This window comes from Meleagris gallopavo, chromosome 1, assembly GCF_000146605.3.
Source record: "Meleagris gallopavo isolate NT-WF06-2002-E0010 breed Aviagen turkey brand Nicholas breeding stock chromosome 1, Turkey_5.1, whole genome shotgun sequence".
Classification (NCBI taxonomy): Eukaryota; Metazoa; Chordata; class Aves; order Galliformes; family Phasianidae; genus Meleagris; species Meleagris gallopavo.
Window position 1 is genome coordinate 108490136 of NC_015011.2, and position 23837 is coordinate 108513972.

At 44.6% G+C, this 23837-nt stretch overlaps 1 long non-coding RNA gene across 1 annotated transcript; it reads left to right on the forward strand.

Annotated features, from left to right (window-relative positions):
• Nucleotides 1-5733: 5733 nt before the first annotated feature.
• Nucleotides 5734-14980, forward strand: LOC104914508. Its single transcript, XR_796047.3, has 3 exons — nucleotides 5734-5929; nucleotides 7907-8158; nucleotides 13675-14980. It is a non-coding gene; the product is annotated as an uncharacterized LOC104914508 (long non-coding RNA).
• The last annotated feature ends 8857 nt before the right edge of the window (nucleotides 14981-23837 follow it).

Sequence of the window (23837 nt, forward strand, 5' to 3'; positions counted from 1 at the left end):
AAAAAAAAAAGCTCATGCAAAGCCTCTCCAGGAAGCATCCCCACATTGCAAAATACCATCCCCAGCTCATGCCAGGACCACAGAAAGTGGTCTGGAAAGACCACCAGGAAGTCAGTTCAACTAAAAAAGCCAATGAAACTAACCAAAAGGTTGGAAATGCAAGTATCATGCTCTCTCTGAGTTGGCTCATGGAGTGCTGGTATCCCATTGCAGAACATGGAGGAATGCTGCAGATTGAGGTAGGACCAGCCAACTTACTCTTGGCACTCTTACTGCCCAGTGCTTTGCCTTGCAATACCACAGCAGGTTAGACAGGGTCTAACATGGCCAGCTGCTCCCCCATTATAGGTGATAATGTGGGAAACCGAAGATCCTTGGTCTCCCGTTGGAGCCTGGAGTTGTTTTCTGAGCTGGCAGCAGGAGATAGTCCTTACTTATGCCCACTGCCTCCCCCATGTAAGCTAAGCAGGTGCAGAGCTGGGGAAACACATGGCTTTGGGGCCCTTTTCTGCCACAGTCCCCTCACTGGAAGCACCGTTTTTCTCCCAGAACCTGCATTTTTGATGGTCATTCTTTACAGCAAACTGGTGCTTTAGAAATAATTATCTCTTCATGTGCAATCTGCAGGATAATATTCCAGCTTGAAGGACGATGAGCTGTGTTAACAGGACCCAGAAACCCTTCAGGGGCCGGTTCTTACCTTCCCTTGAACACTGTCACCCAATCCTGCTTGAAACATAGCTCAGGAGAGATTATGTGACCACGGACGTCATCGCTGCTAACAATTGCGCACTCTGCTTTGTGCTTTTTCCCCTCCTTTTTTTTTTTTGTCCAAATTCTCCTAAGAGAGGCAGTTTCTGCCTGGCAATGTGAAATGCTACCTTTATCACTTCTCTCCAGCACCAGCAGTATTATAGGTTGTCAGTCTAAAAAAAGCAGCATTATTTGACAGTGCAGAGCAGGCGCTGAGCCGGCAGCATCCACTCACCACATCAGGCTCCAGAGGTGGAAAGGGTCCCATTAGGTGCTGACACAAATATGGCACGGCTCTTCCTGGACAACTCTTGCTTAGACGTGGGACCTATAAATATAGATCCCCATACACGCACAGACAGCACCGTTCAGCCAGGAGCTCCATCACCATCATCCCCACCCCCATCCTCCCCCCTGGCTGAGATAGATGCAGAGGAGTGCAGTGGGGAGAAAAAGAGGAAAGATTGCTCAGTGCTGAAACATCAGCAGTGACGCAGATCCCTAAGTGGGTCAGATGGGAAAAGTGATGTTAATGAGTTTGCATGGAAGTTTTTTTTTTTATAAAAAAACACCTAATGGTTAAGGTGAAGCAAAGACAGAGACCAGGGTTTGGAGTTGGCTGGGCTTGTCGATGAGAAATGGGGTGGGAGCCTTCCTCCCCACTGCCAACACCGACTTTTTTGTTTCTTTGCCGAAGATATGAAACAGATGGGGAGAAAGGGAGGACAGGTCCAGATAGGGATTATTTAAAAACAATAACAACTGAGAAGTTTCCATGATGAAATCTGATTCTTGCAGAGAGCATGTGTGCGCTGGCTCTTTGTTATCTTATTGCAATCAGCTGAGTGTGTGGTACGCCTGTTATCTCCTCACAAGCATCCCCATGCTGATTTGTCATTACAGGAAGTGTGTAATGCAAGGAGCTTCACAGGAGGCAAAATAGAGATTTGTGGCTCCCTAATACAGACCTGCGTAAGAGGTGCCAGCAGTTTCAGACAACTTCTCTACAAAATGCAACAGAATGAAGACTCTGATATTAGTATCCCCATCTATTTTCTTAAAAACACAGAGCTGCTGCCTGTTTGAATATTGTCAAAAGCAGTTCCTTTGGGCTACAGCATTTCTGACCATGAAGAACACAGCAGAGGCTGAAGATAGGCCATGGAACAACAATGAGTCACAGGATGGGATCTATGGAGGTCATCTAGTCCAATCTTTCTGAAAGTAGGACTACAATCAACAGTAAAATCAGCATGGCCACAGTCTTTAAACCTTCAAGGAGACTCTTCAAGGAGATTCATCAAGGAACCTCTTCTGGGCAGCTTGTTCAGCTACTTTACCAAATACAAATGTAGGCCAACTGGGCATGTCCAAGGAAGGGCAAAAAGCTGTGAGGGGTCTGTAGCATAAGTCTGTTTGGAGAAGAGGAGGGTCTGGAGAAAACTTATCACTCTCTACAGCCAACTGAATGGAGGTTGTGGTGAGGTAGGGGTCAGCTCTTCTCCCATGTAACGGAGATAGGACAAGAGGTGATGGCCTCAAGTTGCACCAGGGGAGGTTCGGATTGGATATCAGGAAAAAACTCTCAGGAAGGGGGGTGAGGCAGTGGCACAGGCTGCCCAGGGAGGTGGTGGAGTCACTGTCCCTGGAGGTGTTCAAGAACCGTGTGGATGTGGCACTGAGGGCCATGGGCAGTGAGCATGGTGGGGATGATGACTGTTTGACAAGGTGATCTTAAAGGTCTTTGCCAATCTTAATGATACAATGATTCTATGATTCTAATATGCAAGTAGATGACTGTGTAGGGAACTCTTATTTCTTCAAAGAGATGAAGAGGTAGCATCATTCCCAATGGACAGTCCTGATTTAATGGAAAGCGAAGAATGAGGAGGAGATCTGGAGACAATGCTGCCTGCAGCCTGACATCATTTCCTGGAGCCTAGAAGGTATTTTCTGCTGTGCATAAACCCCAAGATGTCATCTGAGAGGCAAATGAAATCAGTGCCTTTCCAAAGGGGAAAGTGCTGATTCATCCAGTGTTTGCATCCCTGCACTTTTCCCATGTAGAATAACTTTCAGCAACATCTTTCTGCTCTTGCTAAGTGCTCTGCATCTCCTTCACCTCCGTTGCCTCTTTCCAGTTGCATGGCTGCATCCTTTGTCTTTTCAGAGCTCTTACACACAAGCTCTGTGCACTCTCCATTGACTGTGAAGTGCACAACCTGGGCCTGGAGCTGGTCCACATGGCTGGCTCCTGTTGAGGGGTGCAGTCTGGGCTTCAGGAGTTTGTTTTCAGTGTCATTCTTGCTGGAGTGCTAAAGGCGACAAGCACCACTATGCTAAGCCTAGGCCACTCAAGTCTCCTAGATGCACAGTCAAATGTCACTGCCTAACCGCAGATAAATCTCCACGCAGGAGTCTCCAAGAGAGAACCATTTGCAGTGACCTCTCTGAGAGATAATCATCCACTCACTAGAGGGAAAAAACACAATTTCAAGAGATGTTTGAGAACAGACACTCTTAGCTCTGGTAGCAGGTGCCCGGTAAGAGTCTCATTATGTCCAATAAGTAACTCACAGAGAAGCTCCCAGTGCTCTTATCCCCTCTGGAGTGACATGCAGAAGTGGTCTGATCTGTTCTAGAGCTTACTGGAGGATTCAGTTATTTGTTTTGGATTAATTGCCTTTCTAAAAAGAAAATTCTTATCAGAAGCCTGGGAAAAATAGAAGGTAAATGCTCATCATAATGTCAAAGAACAAAATTATGATAGGATTATGTAACACCACTGTTTGCAATGAGGGGATTCCAACCTTGGCTGGCTGAAAACCAGATGAGAATTCTCTCTCTCACCTTGCAGGGAAACCCCCCTTGAGCAACCACTTCAGCTGGATTAAAATTTTAACCAAGGACATTTCCTGAGGAGGGTGAGTAATAGCTTCATAACTGCGCATACCCTGCATTTGACATCTCTTTGCCTTTGAATTAGCCATGTGTTCACAGACTCCTTCGGTTCGGCACTCTTGTGTGGGATTATTTATTTTATTTCTGTTTCTAAGAAGCTTTGTGTAATAAGGTGTAAAGCTCAAAACGGTTTAATATTTGATTGTGGAAGAGGGCAGTATCATTGAATAAGGTTAAAAGTGGGTGCTTATAACATTAAAAATGTTCATACTCTGCTTTTGAGATTAGAACTGTGAAACTATAATAGGGTTATTCTTTTTTCTCTCTCTCTTTCTATCAGACTTTAGCTTTTCCCTCAGAGGATCACAGACAGTGCATTTGGTCCCATGTGCAAACTTCTTCCAAGTGGAGAAGTTCACAGGAGATTTTGGATCAAAAATCCTCCATATGTGTTACCGCTCCTGTTGTCCAGAGCAAGCAAACAGAAGACCCAGCTGAGCTCATCAAAAGGCTTGGAAACAACATCACTGGGGCCTGAGCATGAGGGCAGGCAGTTGACCTGAATGCTTCAGCCTGTATGAACGTGTCTGGTGAAGTGAATGTCCATTTCCAAGTGCTTGGGTTGAGTGTGAACTGCGACTGATGTGAAAACTTGGACAGAATATTCAGAGGCTCTGTTATGGAGAGCCAGACTGGAAGGTTTAGTTTCTGGTGGGGAGTCCACATTGTAGGGGGGGGGGCTCACATTTTAGGACAAAGCTGGCACAGGAAGTTGGATAAGTGATATCACTTGCAGGGCCAGTTTTGGCACCAGGGAAGAGAAACCAAAGGTCAGTGTGACCCAGCATGGTGGAAAGGGAGCCCAGCAGCTAGCTTCACAGCTCACCTCACACCTCTTGATGGCTCCTGGAATGTGTCTCCTCTCACACTCATGGATGCTGTCAGAACTTATCCCACAAGCAGATGTGAATGAGGAGCAGTTAAGTGAAGCAGAGAGCTTTGCCATGAAATTCATTTTTATTTTCCAGAAGATGGGGCAAAATCATCATGTCAAGGCAAAATGGCAGAGGGAACAAAAAAGGGAAAGCTTCTGGCTTGCCACAGATGAGTGAAAAGGAGTCCCATAAAGGTGTCTGAGAATTATTATCCCATTTTGCAAACAGTGATGGAAGGGAAGAGCAAAGACATTTGCTGAGGCCTGCTGTTGAGACAACTGTTGCTCTGGCTCCCCCCAGAAGGATCAAGCCATGATGTAGTATGCCTGCCTGTACCCCAAAAGCAGCCTTCCCATGCCCCTGGTGATCTCCTGAAGAGGAAGGGAAAGGAGGAAAAGAAACAGGAGAGCAGAGAAGATAGATAGTACTATTTCTGCTTCAGCAGCATATCAAATCAAAGCAGCATGATCTGGTGGGTCATAACCCTGCCCATGGCAGGGGTTGGAGCTTGTTAATGTTTAAGGTCCCTTTCAACATAAGCCATTCTATGATTCTATGAAACTCGTACTGTATGTATACTGGAGCCACATTCAGAGAAATGAAGCCAGGTGCTTATTTTGGGAGATGACAGCATTTTGAGTTCAAAATCGATGGTACAGAGTTTCCTGAACAACAGTATTCAGTAGAAACAATCTGAGATTTTTGCTACATCTCATGCCCTAGTTGGGTATTTGGAAAAGAGGATCATAGAGTCATAGAATCACCAAGGATTGGTATGGCATACGGGACTCCTCAGTTCAAAAGCACTCAAAGCTGCCTGTGACAAGACAGATAGGATGGCTGGGTTACTTGAGGTCTCTCCTCTCTGAAACAGCATCCAGAACCAATGTTACCACATCAAAAGGACAACCTCCCAGTATAGACAGAAGCACAGGATCCAGGCTGTCCTTGAGAAGAGCATCCAGGCTGCTGGAAAACCAAAGACTATGCCAGGGAGTATCACAGGAAGGTTTGCACAGCACAAGATCTAGGCAGCAAATGCAGCTGGTTTGTATAGCAGATTTTATCATCAATTTAATTGCCATTGCCTGGTAGCATGACGGGATAGGTGATGTAATATTTTGTGTTAGCAAAGGCCAGTGGGAAGGACCGTCATTACAGCCTCCAGTGCACTCTGGACACCACCAGGACTCACTTCAGCTTGGCTTTCATTGTATGCCAGTTTTGATAACTAGCACCTCCTGAAACCTGGTCGAGTCATAAGGAAGTCTGAGCCAAAACCTGGCCATCTGAAACCAGTGACACAGTGGCTGCTGCCAGTGGAAAAGGACACATACAAGGTCAGTGAAATGTGATGTAAAAATGGTGATGCTGAGAGGTGGCCAGAACAAGCAAGGGCTGAAGGTGCTAAAGCAAATGAGAACATTTCAGGCAGAAGGGAAACATGAAGCTTGCCAGGACACTGATGAACTAGTGGTCTACAAATGAGCTGTCAGAGCAATTTAAAAAGCTAAGGATGCTACAGAGAGAAGGATCTCTTTGGGTTGTTGCTGAGGATGTTTGGACAGATATTTGCACACTGGATTTTAAGGTTAAAAAAGGCACAGGCTTCACCCGGTATTGAAGTATGAAAAGAAATGCAAACCAATGCACTGAATAACAAATTATTGGAACCTAAGCTTTTAAAATTATCCTTCAGGGGCTGGATACCATGATTCTTCTATAGACTGCACCTGTAAAAAAAGATACATCCTTAAGTGTTTCAAAGGGGTCAAAAATATCATCAACAAAATATCTCTCTTTTAAGTGTGCTGTTCTATCAGAAAACCGAAAAGGAAAAAAGTATATAGCATGCAGCGCTGAAGACACCAGTGTGACTGCGTAGTCTGGTGAACTTTCTCACAGTCTCAGGAGCATTGGGTGAGATACCAATTAACAACACGATTATTAATAGTATGTACCAGCTCAACACACATGACCTGAAGGAGCTTCAGTCCATTTAGATTCACTTACCAGAGGAACAAAGAGTGGCTGCAGGCAAGGAGGGGATAGTGCCAAGCTGAGCTGTAAAATGCCCTGGCTGAGTTCTCAGGAGGAAGATTTTGCTAGGCCCAGGTACTGGCAAGGTGTGAGGTATAGATGTGACATGGACAAGGTGCAGATGATGTGGTGGCGCTTGTGGCAAAGACGTGAAATGTAATGGGTCTGCAAGTGTTGGCACCGAGTAGAAAGAATTAAATGGAATGGCCTTATGATGTGCCAAAGGATGTTCAGGTTGGAATTTCAGAAATAGTTCTCAGAAAGTACAGTGAGGCAGTGGCACAGGCTGCCCAGGGAGGTGGTGGAGTAACCATTCCTGGAGGTGTTCAAGAGCTGTGTGGATGTGGCACTGAGGGACGTGGGCAGCGGGCATGGTGGGGATGGGCTGGTCGTTGGACTGGGTGATCTTAGTGATCTTTTCCATCCTTAATGATTCTGTGATTCTGTGAAATACTTGTGTTCAGCTGGCCAGTAATTTCTACCCCTAAATACTAGAAACATGGACACCTCATGTTATCTGTTGGGTAACTGGTAAGCTTATGCAGGGGAAGAAAAATTAATCCAGGCAATAATTGATCTGTGAGCTTAGCCCCAGAAGTATGACAGGCATTTGACTAATTTTAAAGGAAGGAACAATAAAAGACATGAAGTTTAATAGAAAGTGGAATAAAATGCAACAGGGAGGTTACCAAAAATAGATCTGACCTGACTAACTCAATGTTTAAAGATAAAAATAGCTGGGATTCCAGACAAGATAATGCCATAGATCTCATCTCTCTGGCCTCCAAGCATACTACATTTTCCACCTCCCCTCTCCTAATCAGTTAGTAGAATGAGTTAGTAAGAACTAAGAGGGTAAGGAGCAGTCCAAGTGTGAGGTGTCTCCAGGAGTAGGCCAAGACTCCAGGTTGCACTGAAGCTCTCTCTGTTAGCAGCAGTAGCTTTGGGCTTCAAAACTAGGCCTCCAGTCACTTCTTTGTGTTTGAAGAAACATCACTGTGGGTGGAGTAAGCCAGATCTAATGTTGTGAGTTCACCTGGTCAGTAGCCCCAGTTGCGGCCAGCTGAGTGCCCTCATGTCTCCTGCGCCCTCCAGTTTGCCACATTGGCACCCTACAGTCTCACCTCTACTGGTTGTTCAGTTTTGCAGATAGCACATATCTCCAGGAAGAAAGTATCTGATGGCTAATTAAAATTTTCTAGCAATGACTAAGTTTGCAACAGCCCTTCTTAAGTTGTTCCAATAGTTACTAATTAATCCCACTGTTACCATGACAGGACTTCGCTCACTGCCTTTTCACCAGATGCCCGCACAATGCAGCCTTTGCTCAACCAACAATGGGCAAGGGGACATTTCGTCTGGTGGGAGATGACTATGTTCATCCAAGGGATGTCCCACCACCACACTGTGCCACTGGCATTGGACCAACATAGCATGCAGATCCCCAAAAATGTCTGCGGTGTCTGGCAACTGACAGAGCTTGGCCAGCAAACACTGGGCTCCAGCAGAACTGGGCTGGCACCAGCACGGTCAGTGATTTTATGCTTGCTCTGATGTCCACTCCCCTCCTTTTCCTTTCCTGTGGATTTTTGTGGGCATGGAAGAGCAGCCATTGCTCCTTGGGATTGATTATTTCTCCCTCTCCAGCCTCATCATTAGTGATGCACATTGATTCAAATGCTGTTGCTTTTTACTTCTTTTTACTTTTTTTTCCCCTATTCCCTCTATTTTTATGATGCACAAAGTCAGGGTTGTCATTATTCTATATTTGCATGGATTAAGCTGCCTTCATCATCTATTAGCTTCCAAATGATAAGAACCCACATACAGGCTCCCTTGTTATGTATGCTGCCTCTGCCCTCTCTTCCTTATTGCTTCTGACCCATACTCAAGCTCCAGGAGCCAAATGGCTGTCTCATGCACAAATGCCTCAAAAACAGGTTTTTTTTTTGAGATGTTCTTTTCATAAAAGGAGATGTGTTTTCTTCCACGTTGGGCTGTCTTGGCTGCCTCTTTTTTGCTAGCAAATCACTAAGGTTTTCTCTCAAGTTTACACTTCTTCCTTTTTTGGACTAGTGATAAAGTTGTATGCAAAGAAAAACAACCTGATCTAAAATTTTGAGCAATAACAATCTTGGGCTGTATATGTGATGGGGCTATTTTCAAGTCTTTTACAGCAATTAATGTATTATTTTCTTAATTAAAATTACTTCCCCATTGTTTATTCAACTTGTCAGTTTAAAATAAGACTAAAGAAGAGAAAAAAAACTACCCTGGAATTAGAGAAATGGAGAAGCCCAGGAAACCTCCCCACTGGTATTGGGGGAGTGAAAGGGAATGTAGAACCCAAATGGTTTGCTCATCTCCTTAGCAGTACAGCAGCAGAAAGCTGGCTGGACAGGCTAAAACTGGCAGGACCTGATGATTGATAAAGCCTACGTATGACTTCAGAATAAAAACTCTTTGAGAAATTCTTAGAAAAGCGGCCAAAATGCATTTGAAGTTTGTTTTGGAAAACCTTCATTTATGGAGAGGAGCAAATGCCTGAAAAACTTGTTCACCAAACAAGTCAGCCAGCCAGCAGCCTGCATGCTTTTTAAAATTGGAAAGCCAAAATGCAAATAAATTTAGAATACACTAGCCAAACTTAAATTGGTTTCTTCCGTATTGATTTCAGTGACTTTTATGGGGAGGGAGGGCTTCTTTGCTGCCCTCACTGTATGCAGCACAGTGTTTTAGTGCTGGAGATTATCATTACATTGAGCAGTGCTTCAGCTCTGTGCTTCTGCTCAGGATGGTGGGCAATTAGATCATGGCTTATCAGGAGTAAAAGTCAGTTTCCAGATAAGTAGAGTGTAACACGTGGATTAAAGTTGTCAGTTAATTAAAGAGGCCAGGGCTTAAGCTGTGGATAGGGCTGCATTTCGTGAAGTAATACTGCAAGAGATAGTGCCATTCTGATGGTCCCGGAGGAGGGTGGCTGGGGTGTAGAGGTGCAAGGTTAATTGCCAGAAGTAATTACAAATGCTATGTCTGAAGGCTCCAAGTCTGCTCTTTGTGGAGTAGACTCAGGCACAGAACACAGACGCAGGGCAGATCTCCCCATTCAGGCCCCTGGTGCAAGCACTGATGGAGCAGCCAGCACAGCCTGGGATGCTTGGCATGGCATTTTCTTTAACCCCAGAGAAAGTAATAGTATGGTGGATTGACAAGCCTTCCAATGGATATAATACCTTTCCTTTGTGGCCTAGTTGTCCTTTTTGTTTTTTGGTGAGAGGCAGCACAAGGACAGGGTTGGTGAGAGCAATTGATCTCCAGGGTGCACAGCGATGTGCACCACATCTATATCTAACAAGAAAGACAATATTTTACCTGCCCAGGGCAGGAAGAAACCCTGAGGAAGTCCTGCTTTGCAGTGGATGGCAGTCTTAGCTCACACATCAGAGCTGTTCAGCACTTCATTGCAGCTTTGTGGTCTTTAAAGGAAAGAGAGGTCTGTGCAAGGCACACCAAAAAAGGCAGACGCCACTTTGAAGAGCTCACACTTGAAGAAAGCATCTCCCAAGTCATCCACACGCATTGCACCAAGATGCACTTTGCACCTTGTTACATTTCTTGCTGAAAAGCAAAGTCTTCTTCCATTGCACCCCACGCTTCCTTGGGCAGGCAGTACAATTCACTTTAAAGTACGTAAATGAAAGCAGATTCCTAATTCTTACTGCTCCCAGATGGCAGCAGGCAACACAAACTAACATTCATTTTGCACCTGGTTTTCTCCTATTGCAGCTTTCTTGCAGCAGAGCAGCAGCTTAGGCAAAAGACTGTGTACAGTGTTGCCCTCCACAGTGAGTCACGCCTGCTCTGGTTCTGAAAGAAGTGTAACTCCACAGTGGCAGTAAAAAGAGAGTTTGTGAACTTCAGATCGTGTGAGTGGAGGGTTTAAATAAGGGTCAAGGCAGATAAAATTCTCCTTTCTTTTGTTTAGGTCGTGTAAGCCTCAAGCATCCTGCCAAGTCCCCATTGGTTTACTCCCCATTTTCTGCTCCAGAAGTGAGAGCTTTTCCAAACCGCCCAAAACCTGTGGAGCAATAAATTACATCAGTGGCTGATTAAAGGAAAAAGCTAAGGCAGAATAATTAATGTAAAACTTTGTTTATTTTGAGCAAAGAACCAAAGAATAATTTAAATTGGAAGGGATTTCTGAAGGTTATCTGTCCCTCATCTGGCTCAGAGCAGAGTAATCTCCATGCTTAGGTCATGTCGCTAAGGCCTTGTGATGATCTTCAAGATGAGAGGTTCCCCCAGCCACTTCAGACAGTCTCTTCCAATGCTGAGCCACTCTCGTGTAAAGCTAACAGGAGTCTACCTCTTGTACCTTGTTCCTGATGCCCCCTCTGCTGCAGACATTCAGAAAGGGCCTGGCTCCATCTTCTCCATCAGCCTGCCTCAGTGGGAATTGTTGTCACGAGGTCCCCCACATCCTTCCTGCTAAGCTATTTTCCTCCCTGTTGTTTCCCAGCTCAATCTACTGCATGGTGTTTGTCCATTCCACCTGCAGAGTTGTGCTCTTAGCTTTGGAGAGCTCATGATCAAAGAATCATAGATTCATAGCATATCCCAAGTTGGAAGGGACCCATAAGGATCACTGAGTCCAGATCCTGGTTGTGGTGATCCTGGCAACCCCTGCCCATAGTCTCATTAAACCAGAAACCTGCATCAAATGCATCCCACATACATGAGATTACGTTTGACCTGTAAGAAAATAAAAAGCTTATTGACGGGATAGGAAATGGCTACCAAAATTTCAGCTCCACAGCCCCGCCATTTGATGTTCTTTTCTTTTTTTCTTCTATTATACATTTCAATATACCTCTATTGTAAATTGAGACCAGTAGCTGCCTATGGGGGACCCAAAGACCAATCAGAGGAACAGAGCAATAGGAGTGAATTGTAATACTGTAGCAAGATTATAGATTTATGAGGCCCTTTTGAAATATTAATCAATCATGACAATCTGTCTTCCTCAGTCAGGTAGATGCTATAATTTTCATTTTGAAAAGGAGCGAGCCAGGAGGTATAGAACTTCTCAAAAATTATTCACCAGCAGAAAGAAAGACCTGGTAACAACGGGAAGGGAGCTGGTGCGGTTGGAGTCACACAATGGTGCCCCACAGAGCAGAGCAGGGCAGAGCAGGGCAGAGAAGGCTGACACAGGGGAAGAAGTGTTATCATGCAGGAGATGTCTGAGGATGTTGCTTCTATGGCATTTAGCAGGGATTTTTCTTCTCTGTTACTGGTTCGTATGCCCCTTCTTGAAATGGACTGTGTTTGTTAAAATCGTGCAATGGCAGCTTTAGGAGAAAACATAGCAGGGAGGGGGAAGAAAGAGAGGCCGATATTTACAGAGATTTCAAACTGGCAGAGAGACGATGAAGAAATCCAAGGAAAAAAATAGTGCACATAAAGAAAGGTAAAAGATGACCAAGAATGGCTATGGGAGAAGTAAGAAGTGTTTAGTTACTTTTTAAGTCTGCTTACTAAGATAAAGAAAAGGAAAAGGAGAAAGATCGAGGTCAAAGTGGATTTGCCTTTCCAGTCACTTATAAAAAAAATAAAAAAAAAAAGAACCATTTCATTTGGAGTTGTTGCAAAATGCCTCTCTGCATCCAAAACATGACATTTCATTTTTTTGAAATGATGTCACCTTTTTAACTCTTTGAAAGATATCTCATGTATTTTCCGTCATAAAGAGATACACAGAAATTCCCTCAAATGGTATTTTCCAGCATGTGCATTACATTCATGCCACAAAATAATTCCCAGTTCTGCTCAGCAAAGGCCTGGAGAGGAGGGTGTAGACGTTACGATGTGAATATTTGACACAACTTGGCTGTAACACCCACCATGAAACAGCCAGTGCCCACGCTGCCAGAGGAAAAGAAAGCACAGTAGGTCTTGCTTTGGATCACTGTGGTCACGAGGCTCATTTACAACCAGGCAATGGGCTCCAGCAGGTCCCTGGAGCTTCCACCAAGAGACTTTACATGAACTTAATAATATTAAAATGATTTAGCATTAGAAACAGAGTAAGGGGAGGAAATGCCTCTACCACTGTCCACTTGCAGTGTAGACAAGCCTGTCAATGACTCCTTCCAGTCCAAGTTTATCTTGACAGATGTCTAAAATACGCAAGTGCTAAACTTAGCCTTCCCCATGTGGTATGGTAATTTATGGCAGTTCAGGTTTATTGGATTAGTATGCAGCAACAAATAATGCAGTGAAACAGCAAATACCTCGGGGCTAGAGACCTCGGGGACTGAGGCAGTTAAAGTATGTAAGGCATGAGAAAATAAGCTGCTACTATTCTTGTTTTCTGTTGCAAAGGGAAAGAAAATAACAGATTGAAATAGGGAAAATCATCAATATGTCAACCGTGGGCATTTCCCTGCTGGGTGGTCAGGCGGCCCCTCTGATGGAGGGTTTTCCTCTAGACATCCAGTGTGGGTGAGGATTGTGCAGTACGTGTGCAAGAATTGTGCCACAGCCTCTGAACAGCAAGGGCACCAGCAACGGCATCTATGCTCTGCTGGGGTAGGAAGCATCCAGCATATGCATTTCCTTCTCTGTCATGGCCACTACCCACCTTAATGTAATACGCTCTTTTGTTTAATTTCCGAATCACAATGGACCCTAGGCAAATAGATGAAGAGAAATGAAAATACATCAGCAAAAATGGAAGTAGAATGAAAATCCTGACAAACAGCTTTATCGGGACAAATTGAACCTGGGAGTTCCCTGATGGCTTTGATGCCAACCTGCAGTGCAGCAGCGAAGAAGTGATTTAGCAGTGCCTGCAGGCATGCTGGTTTAAAGTGTCTCTACGCTGGGAGCTGCTCATCTGTGAGAAGATCATGTGAGCTGCAAGCCTGGAACTCTGCTCTGTTCCTCCAGGGAGAGGAACTGTGACTTGAAGCTTGAAGACAAACAAAAGTCCCCCAGTTTTACTAAGAACCCCTATTTTATTTTATCTTTTTTTTTTTTTCAGATCTTTGCTCTAATGAACTTGGATGAGGCTGCCTAGTGTCTTTCCTGTTTTCCTAACTTGCTTTAGCATGACAATCTGATTCAGCTGGCACCAGGCATGAGATGGAAACCAGAAGGGTGTGGGGAACCTTTCTCCAAGATAAGCCAGGATGTCTTGTCACAAAGAGAAAAGAAATTCCTTAAATTTCAAACGTATAATTAAAATGAGTCAGTAAAGAAAAAACACAAAATGGGCAAGAGATGGATGTGTGTGTGGCAGTAGCACAGGAAGCATGACAGCTGATGATTATGGGGGAAACTCACGTAAACCTTATTCATGTAAGGCTGTAAGGAGAGAATAGTGATAAGACAGATTAAGGTGATGAACCTGGGTATACCATCCAGAAGCATGGGCACCATGCACAAGGATTTTGGTTTCCCTTTGTGTGTGGCCCTGGGACTTCTTCCCCTTCCCCTTCCCCTTTCCCTTCCCTTCTCTATCCCTCCCAAACAGTTAAGGAGAGCATGGACCACCCCAATGCCCCACACAGTCCTTGCCTGCTTCATATACCTGTGCTCACCAGGCAGCGATGTTCACTGGTGCGAGTGATGGCAGGGAGGAATAGGAGGAGGTGGCCTAGGGCAGACAGAGACAGTGGAGGATTTGTGTGAATTCAACTCAGATCTCCTTGCAACACTTCCAAGTGTTGCAGGACCCTGCACAACTCAGACCTCCTGAGATCAGCTGCAGCTGATTTCTCCTTGATTGCCCTTGATTTCTGTGGTGGTGATGGCACCACAAGCTCCTGCCCTAACAGCAAGCCTTCAGAATTGCCCTGGTGAAACAAAGCCCTAAACCTTTGATAAAACTCTGGTTGTGGATATTGAAACACAGAATCTTGGAACAGACCAGTCTGGAAGGAGCTTAAATGATCACACTGTCCAAAAATTTTTGTGGGAAAAGAGAATCCAGATGAGATCATCTATCACCTTGTCCAACGCCATTTTGAAAATCTCAACAAATAGAGACTCTATTGCATCTGTGGGGAAGGTGATCCAGTCACTGATTTTCTCATTGTAAAAAATTTCTTTTTTTAAATCAAAATGAAACCTCTTCCAGTGTGTCCTGTACCAGTTGCTCCTTGTTTTTTACACACGGCTCCTAGCAAAGAGAGAGCCTCTTTTTTGTAGCCTGCCACTAAGCACTGGGCAACTACTATGAGTTTCCCCCTGAGCCTTCTCTCCTCCAGGATGTGAAAGCCCATCTCCTTGGCCTCAAGTTGCACTAGGGGAGGTTCAGGTTGGAGAAATTTCTTCTCAGAAAGAGTGGTGAGGCAGAGGCACAGACTGCCCAGGGAGGTGATGGAGTCACCATCTCTGGAGGTGTTCAAGGGCCATGTGGATGTGGCACTGAGGGACATGGGCAGTGGGCACAGTGGGGATGGGTCAGTGGTTGGTCTAAGTGATCTTAGAGTTGTTTTCTAGCCTTAATGATTGTATGATTCCATGATTATACAGCCATTTGGTCATTTGGATCCTCCTTTGGATCTTCTCCTGCTGGCCACCTTCAGATCCTTACTGTTTTGTCCATCTCCTCCTTGAATTCCGGGGACCTGAACTGTGTGAAGGAGGAGGAGGCTCTGGTTTGCAAGCTTTGTCACAGAGAGTTAATCAGAATTTATAAAGTTGCAGGTAGACAAATTGCTTTAGGAAGCTGGGAGGGCTAATTGGCTGGCGGTGACTAATCGTCGCCTGATTATAGGGTAACAGTTGCACAGGTCTGAATCAGAACCTGCAATTGTCAGAGCCCCATCTGAAGCCACCCTGCAAACAGAGGCTTTTTCTCTCCCACTTTGACAGAGCAAAGCCCATAGTGTGATAGTGACAGTGCATCACACTCGTGAAGAGAAAATATAATTACAGTGCATTCAGGAGTAGGAGACAGGGATCAGTATACAGGAAAAGAAATAATTATATACAATGCACAACCCCTGCAAAAAGAGAGGCATTTAGGAGATTTCAGGGAGGAGGGAAAGAACAGACCATCTTGGTTTCGTAAATTTGTCTCACATCAGCATCTACAAATGTGTTTTCAAGGGTGGAGCAAGTCTGGCTCCAGATTAAGTCTTATAAAAGAGAACGTTTTCCTCCCTAGCCTGAGGCTCTACAAAGCAGCACACAGCCACCACAGCCTTCGTAGCACCTTCCTTTGCTCCTTCACAGTGCAGCTTCAGTGCCCATCCTTATCCTTCCTCTGTGCTAGAAGGGCTGAGGCACGACCAAGCTTTCCCCTAACACATTTATCCAGTTTCCATTCCCTACTTAAAAACTTTGGCTCTCAGAGCTCACTGGGGCTGCTGGACAGGTTAAGAGCTGCACCTCAGGAACGGAAGGAGCTGGATGTTTAAGAGCAATGCTGGGCTTCTCCCAGAACTTCTGCAAATGCATGAAGAGGAGACAGCTCATTTACTATAAAATATATTTTTCAGAATAGTTTCCTGTGGGGACATTTGGGAGGAAGTTTGTTGGGAGACATTCAAGATCGCTGTGGATGTGGCACTCAGGGACATGGCTGGTGGGCATAGTGAGGCTGGGCTGATGGTTGGACTCGGTGATCTTAGTGGTTTTCCAAGCTTAATGACACTGTGATTTTATTCATAGATGAAAATTTTTAATGAGTGTGTTAGCTCCTTGACATTTTTTTATTACACAAACTAGTCTCCACTTAGAATAAACAAATCCCTTTACAGGACCTTATTTGCAGAACATTGTGCTTGTTATCCTAGAATTATCACCCAGGAGCTCTGCAACAGCTAATGAAATTTTAATCCCTTGGTACTCAGCGCATATGTACGTAATGAATGTTTGCAGACACGTTCAACCTCTTTGTCATCCGTAAGCACTGACACTCACCACATATACGACACATATGTGTTAGTCAGCACTATGAGTTGTTTCTTCAGGCCATCATGGGGTGTCCACACTCCAGATGCAGCAGGCAGACCCAGGGAATGAAACAAGTCAGCGCTGCATCACACAGCAACAGGGCTCCCTAGCTCTCTGTGAGGCTTCTCACCAAAAGCCATATATGTGTAGGTGCTCTCTGTTTATGAAGAACCAGCTCTATAGCTGTTTCTTATTTTGCGTAAGTTCTGATTTTTTTGTACAAATTGGTTGCTTCTCCTTCTACTTTCAGCCTTGAAAACATTTTTTTTCATGTGTAGATATTGAAAACATGGACATTAAAACCAGATCCGGGAACCTCTTGTGCTCATCACTGGTGAGGCTGCACCTCAAGTACAGTTCAGTTTTGAGGCCCTCACTACAAGAAAGACATGGAGGCCCTGCAGTGTGTCCAGAGAAAGGCAGTGAAGCTGTGAGGGATCTGGAGCACAAATCTGATGGGGAGCAGCTGAGGGAACTGGGATTGTTCAGTCTGGAGAAGAGGAGGCTCAGAGGAGACCTTATCACTCTCTACAATCACCTGAATGGAGGTTTTTGAGGTGGGGGTTGACCTCTTCTCCCGGGTTACAGTGATAGAATGAGAGGGAATGGCCTCCAGTTACATCGGGATATGTTCAGGTTAGACATCGTGAAAAAACTCTCAGGAAGAGCAGTGAGGCACTGGCACAGGCTGCCCAGGCAGTTGGTGAAGTCACCATTCCTGGAGATATTCAAGAGCTGTGTGGACGTGGCACTGAGGGACATAGGCAGTGGGCATGGCACAGATGGGTTGACAATTGGGCTAGGTGATCTTAGTGGTATTTTCCAACCTTAACAATTCTATGACTCTATCTTAAAATAAGTAATCTGTTTTTGACCATATCTCAGTCCTGGAGAACTTATATTGAAGCTGTTGTCCCTCCAAATTCAGATAATTTACTTAGGCAATGAAGTTAATGAAGGCTGGCTTCTTGTGCATTTTATTACACAGTCTCATACACCCTACCAAAATAATCACAATCCATCTTTAGCACTATTCCCCATCTCAACTTCTGCCCTTTCCTCAGTGTATCTAGCTCTCCCACTGCTGGTACCACCTGTGAGCAACATATGCAAGGAATGATCTGTGAGGTTTGGATGCCAAATGGCACCAACATCAGCCAAGCCACCCTGAGCGCTCCCCTAACCATTCCCTGAAACCCATAGAAGGACTATAGACTCATTTTTAATAAGAAAAGGGCAAGCAGGTAAACATGAATGTGCTGTTCAGAACAGGAGGAGTTCTCCTAACAGTTTCCCTACTGAAGGTTTGGTATAAGTTCATCCTGGCCCATCACATAGGACATCAGTTTATGAAGTAAGCAGGAATTAGAGGTCAATGGATTTCACCCCTCCCCCTTTTTTCTGAAGACAAACGTGAAGCAAACTTCTTGGAGCAGTTCCCCATCCTTTACAATCTGCAGAAGCTTCACAAAGTGAGACAGTGCATCGTGAGACTTGCTTGCTCAGGAGATGCAAAATTGCAGCCTGAAAGAGGTTTGCATCTCCAAAAAGGTCCTTAAAACAATAACTTCCAAATCAGGCAGCAATAATAGGTTTTCCCACTCTGAGGCCTCTGAGGAGTTATTAAAGACAATTTTCCAGACTCATTCAAATGTCAGCTCATTACAGCCTTTGCGAATAGGAAGGCAGACCGTGGGATTTGTGTTTTTGTTATAACTATTTTTACATCAAATTTATAAAATGTATAAAGGAGCATTAAGCCTTGTTATTCTCTTTCCTTTTTTCACTTATATATGCTCGACCTCTTTTTGAAATGTATCATTCAAAAGCGGTCAAATAACAAAGGCTGGATGAGGACATTCCAATCCCTCCTTATCCACTTTAAAATGCAATATTTCAAAGGCAATTCTGGAGTGCTTCTTTTGGCAGCTACAACCGGAGCCACAGTAGAAGCCTTTCAGTGGGTCAGCCTGATGGATGGCCTCTTACATCAATGAGCCAGCTGTCCCCATTAGGAGTGAGAATCATCTGAGCAGCCCGAGGAGACTTTAAAGGAACATTCATCACATACAGATAAAAAGGTACCCTGCACTTGTGTGGCTCATTGCAGCAGCAGCTCTCAAAAGGTCTGCAGCAAGGAGATGGGTTTTATTGTTCTGCACGGAGAAGTGGAGATAGCCAGCTCAGAAAGGGCTTGCTGAGGCTTGCTGAAAGTCCGTTGTGGTACGACTGGAGGACCTGGGACACACTCCAGCTCCTTCTTCTGCCCTACAACATCCTCCTTCACCCCAAGGTGTCTATTCCCTGTTGAGTCACAATACCTATGTAAAGACATAAGCATATTTGCATTTATTTCTCCCATTCCGTGGCATTTTTTCTCAAGGATGTTCAAGTGGAGATTCTGCAGACTGGAAGCAAGTGTCCTTTAGATGAATCTGGTGGACTACCAGGGCTGCGAAGACCTCTTCAACATCCAGAGATACGGAGATCAGGCTGTTCAGCCTGTAGAAGAGAAGGCACTGGAAAGGCCCGATAGCAACCTTTCAGTATCTAAGGGGGGGATACAAAAAAGAAATGGACAGACTCCTTGAAGGTCTGTTGCGACAGGACAAGGGGAAATAGTTTCAAACTAAAAGAGGGGAGATTTAGATTGGACATTTTTTACAATAAGGGTAGTGAGGCACTGGCACAGATTGCCCAGAGAGGTGGTGGATACCCCATCCCTGGAAACATTCAAGGTCAGGCTGGATGGGGTTCTGAGCAACCTAATGTAGCTGTAGGTGTCCCTGTGCACTGCAGGGGTTGGACTGGATGACCTTTAAATGTCCTTTCCAACTCAAATGATTCTATGATTCTGTGACTCTCTCCTCAGCCATCTTTCCCTGTCCTTTCTCCTCATGCACTGTTCCCCACAGAGACATCCACACGTGCAGCATCCCTGTCACAAGAGCTGCTGTGGTTTTTGCTCTCCCAGATGCTCTAAGGCTGCCACTACTTCTACATCTCCCACCCATAAATGTTCATGCACAGTCCCATCACCTTTACCAAAATCCCGCCAGTTTGTTTTGGAGGTGAAAGAATATGCGTCTTTATGAGGTTTTGCCAGTATTCATCTCCTAGAGACCATGTAGAATGGCAAAAACTGAGTTTGCTGCTGAGGGAGTGCAAGAAACTCATGTGACTTCATATGACAAGGAAACTACTGACACAGTCCTAAGCAACCAAAAATGCCTCTGACTGGAAACTGATGCCACAGTTCTTTAAGTCCGGAGGACTTGCAGGACTTCCTGGGGCTTTGAATTCTTCAATTTCTAAGAAGTGTTGGGTTTTTAAAAGAAGTACAGTAGCAAATAAGCAGGATTACAGATTCCTGAAGCAGATTTACAAACCTTTCCTGGGCTACCCAGGCTGAGCCCACTTGACAGTTCCTAGAAAATTAGGCTCCCTTAAGATTTCCTGGCCGGGTGCAGACCTAAAATTTAATTTTCTTTAATAACAGTCCCACAGAGTAATTGTTTATGCATGCATGGACATGCTGAGATGGATGTGGTTATTTGGCTCACTTAATTGTCTTTGCGCCAGGGATCTGGCAAGAGGACCTGCTGTGTCAAGCGGCGTCTAATCTCCTATAAAACCTAACACTTCTGGCACAAACACCCGAGCTTCCAAGTTTTAAGCACCTTTCCTTGCCAGTTGTACAAGAAGTGAGTGATCTTCCATGTGCCTGCAAAAAGGGCTGTGAGTTGCCTGCCCAGTTCCCCCCTGCCAGCTCCTCCCCATCCATCCTGCGTGGGCACAGAGCAGTGCAGCCACTCAGCCATGTGTCTGCTGACCTCCTACAGGCTCTGCTGGTTGTTTTGTCATATATGAATCTCAACTTTTGCTGATCAAATTATTAAAAAAAAATAATAATGACAGTAAAGGTTTTGGAAGGAAATAATGTATCAAGGCCTTCTGATAGCAGAGAAAGTCCTGACAATGCCAGTGTTGTAACATCTAAAGGCAAATGAAATAAACTCAGAAATACGCACTTTTAGAAGAGCGTAACTTGTCAGTGACTTACAGTTCTCATACCTTGTGACTTTTATGATATTGGGTCAGATTTGTGCTGAAAAACCTTTTAACAATGTGGGATATGACATGCTCAAGTAACATACAAGAGCACCATGATGTTGCACCCCATGGCCTTAAGTTGTGCTGGAGAGGCTCAGGTTGGATATTAGGAAACATTTTTTCTCTGAAAGAGCAGTGAGGCAGTGGCACAGGCTGCCCTGGGAATGGTGGAGTCACTGTGTCTGGAGGTATATGAGAAAAGTGTAGATGTGGCACTGAGGGATGTGGTTTAGAGCAGTCACAGGCATGGGCTAGTTGGACTAGATTATCTTACTGGTCTTTCCAACCCTTATGATTCTGTCATTCTGTGATTCTATGAGGTCCTGCCTGGTACCTGCCTTCATGCTATCACCTCTCCTCCTTATGGCCTTGATGAGATTTTTGGAAGAAGGGAGGAGAGTTCTACCATCTCTGAAACACAGAGAGAGAGAAAAAAAGAAAAGATAAAAGGTACAGTTTCAAGCCCCAGGTGAGTTGATTTAAATCTGAAATGTTGTTGAAAAACACTGCCTTGTTTTCAGGCCCCTGATCCCATGGAAGACCAATGCTTTCTGGGCTGTTTGTCCAAAGCAGGTTGCTAGGCTCGTTTTCACCTTAGGCTTGCCAAAGACTTGTGAGTGGGAAAGGCAAGGAACTAGTGGTCAGAAAAGGAGACAGAGCTGCTCCTTAGTCCAGCAATGGAAATGGGGATGCTGCATGGACAGGCTTAAGGCTTCTGGCCTCAATGGCTAGTTGCAATCATGGGCAGAGGATCTGGCCTTGATCTGCAGACTCCAGAATATGCCCATACGATGGGACATCACAGCTCTCTCCCCAGGAGAGAAACACAGGTGACTGATCCAAAAATCAGTCTTTGTGCATTCTGTACTTATTTCTCCAACTTCCCAGATAAGTCATTAGAAATAAATAAACGAGTGAATGGATATCTGGAGGCTCTTCTGTTCCAGTTACGAAACCAACAAAATGCTGTATTCTTCCCCACTGATGAGCATTTAAATGTTCTGTCCCCCAGCTACAGCCTGTTAATAGGGATCATAAGGCCCACTTCTGCTGCCAAGAAGAAAGCTTCAGCACTGCTTTTTTTCCAAGTCTCCATAGGCGCCTGATCTGTGTGCAAATGCTCTCTGGATTGTTTTTTTAACACTCTGTTTTGTTAGGTTTCTCACTTCCAGATAATAATTGTACAGATTGGATGGCTGCATTGGCTGTGAAGGCAGGCGGGTCAGCAGCAGGAGATTTGGATGCTCTTCCACAGCCCCTTAGTAAAGTAAGCTGGGAGGGAGCTACATAGCCTTCATGATCCAACTTCATGGGTTAGGTTTTTTCTCATCTTTTGTTAGTCAGAATGAATTAGCATATTACTCTCTTGTTTTACGTGGCTGGTGTTAATTATTTTATTAATTGCAAGAACAAACCAAATTTGTGATATTGGTAGAAATCTCAGTGTGCTCAAAGACATATTCTGGAGGTTTCATGCTACTTTTTTCAGATAAAAAACAAGTGATTACAGCAACATTTATGACTATTATTTCAATCCCTTACACAGCTTGAGAGTTCAGTGTCCATGGCTGTGGCCTCGTTCTCCTCTTTCCCTGATGAAAGTTCTTCCCGTTCAGTATGTTTTAGCTGGGACAATAAGTTCATTTATTCTAAAGGTTAATATGTTCAGTGTTTCTCTTACGTACACAGTATTGTTACTCCTATTTCACAATCAATCAGGCACAAGAATGTGAGGTAGCTTGCCAGAAGAAAAGGGATAGAGAGGAGGACACAAATCCCATATAATTAAAAAAAAAAATCAGGAAAAGTAGAAAATGATGGAAAATAAATCATTAAGTGCGTTCAAAAGAGCAAAGAATAGCCAGTTATAAAATGTCACCTGTAGTTATGAGTCATATCTGAGTTCTGTCCTCTACTGTAAACAGAGGCAAAAGACATGATCTTTCATTCATGCCAACCCTTTCTATATGGTCAGGACCTGGCTCATCCTGGTGAAGCTAGGTCAGTGGGCAGAGATGCCCATTTAATGAATCCAAAGCGTGAAGGTTTCTGATAGGGCCAAGGCCAAGACAATGACTCACTGCAGAGGGATGGATGGGCCAGCTCCCCGCTATGTCCTTTCCCCAGTTCATGAAAATGGCTGGAAATGAACCTAGAAGAGAACACAGGGCCCATGTGCTACTGGTTTAATGAGCTGGGAACAGGCTTTCCAAGGGGTTGGGGCATTGCCAGAGTTAATGCAAGAGGAGGATGCTGGAGAGGGCAACTGGAGGCAAGATGCTCTTGTTCTAATATCAGTAATAGGAGAAGGAATCTCCAGCGGGCATTTTAGCCTACGTTCTATCTCTTCTGCAAGCATCTGTTTTCTCCATGGATGCTAAAGTTGACCAGGTCAACCCCAATGCTCACTCTGGCTTTTCAGTGCCATTTCAGCCTGCTCATAGCAAGGGCACTCTGCTGCAATACAGCTTTAGCTGATACCACGCACACTTCAGTAATCTTAAAATCAACTTTTTTTTCACAACTAGGGATTTGCAGTGCAGTTGTTAGTGAAAGTGGGCAGCTCAGTGCAACTACCTTTGTAGGCACTCTGAATTCAGCTACATTCTATCTGTATTAAACACATTGATAGGGCAGTTCTCAAGCAGAAAAAGGTGGCAGCGGCTTGATAACTTTGTGTCCTGAGCTGATATGCAGCCTGTGAGCCAAGACAAGACTGAAGGGTCTCCCATGAGTCATGCCTGTGTGGAGAGAGAGAACATTCTGCATGCAGATTTGTTTCTGACGCAACACCATGTCAAACCTGGCAGCACAACCATGCTGCCAGGGAGCTGGCCCCTCTCAGCGCTAAATCTTGGTTCATGATCTCCGTGGAGTTGTTTTCAAGTCCCTTCAACTGAAACTCAACGTGGCTATGAAATGCTTCGCATACATCAGAGATGCCTGTGTGAACACGTCCTGATAGCGCAAAAACAGCCCAGTTTCAGATTCCCAGACATCCCTACTCACAATTCCAAAATAATAATAATTAAAAAAATTAAAAAAAAGAGGAAAGAGGAAGGAGGAAGAAGAGGTAGAGAAAGAGGAGCATGACTTTTCATTAGCAGCATGGAGACACTTTCACAG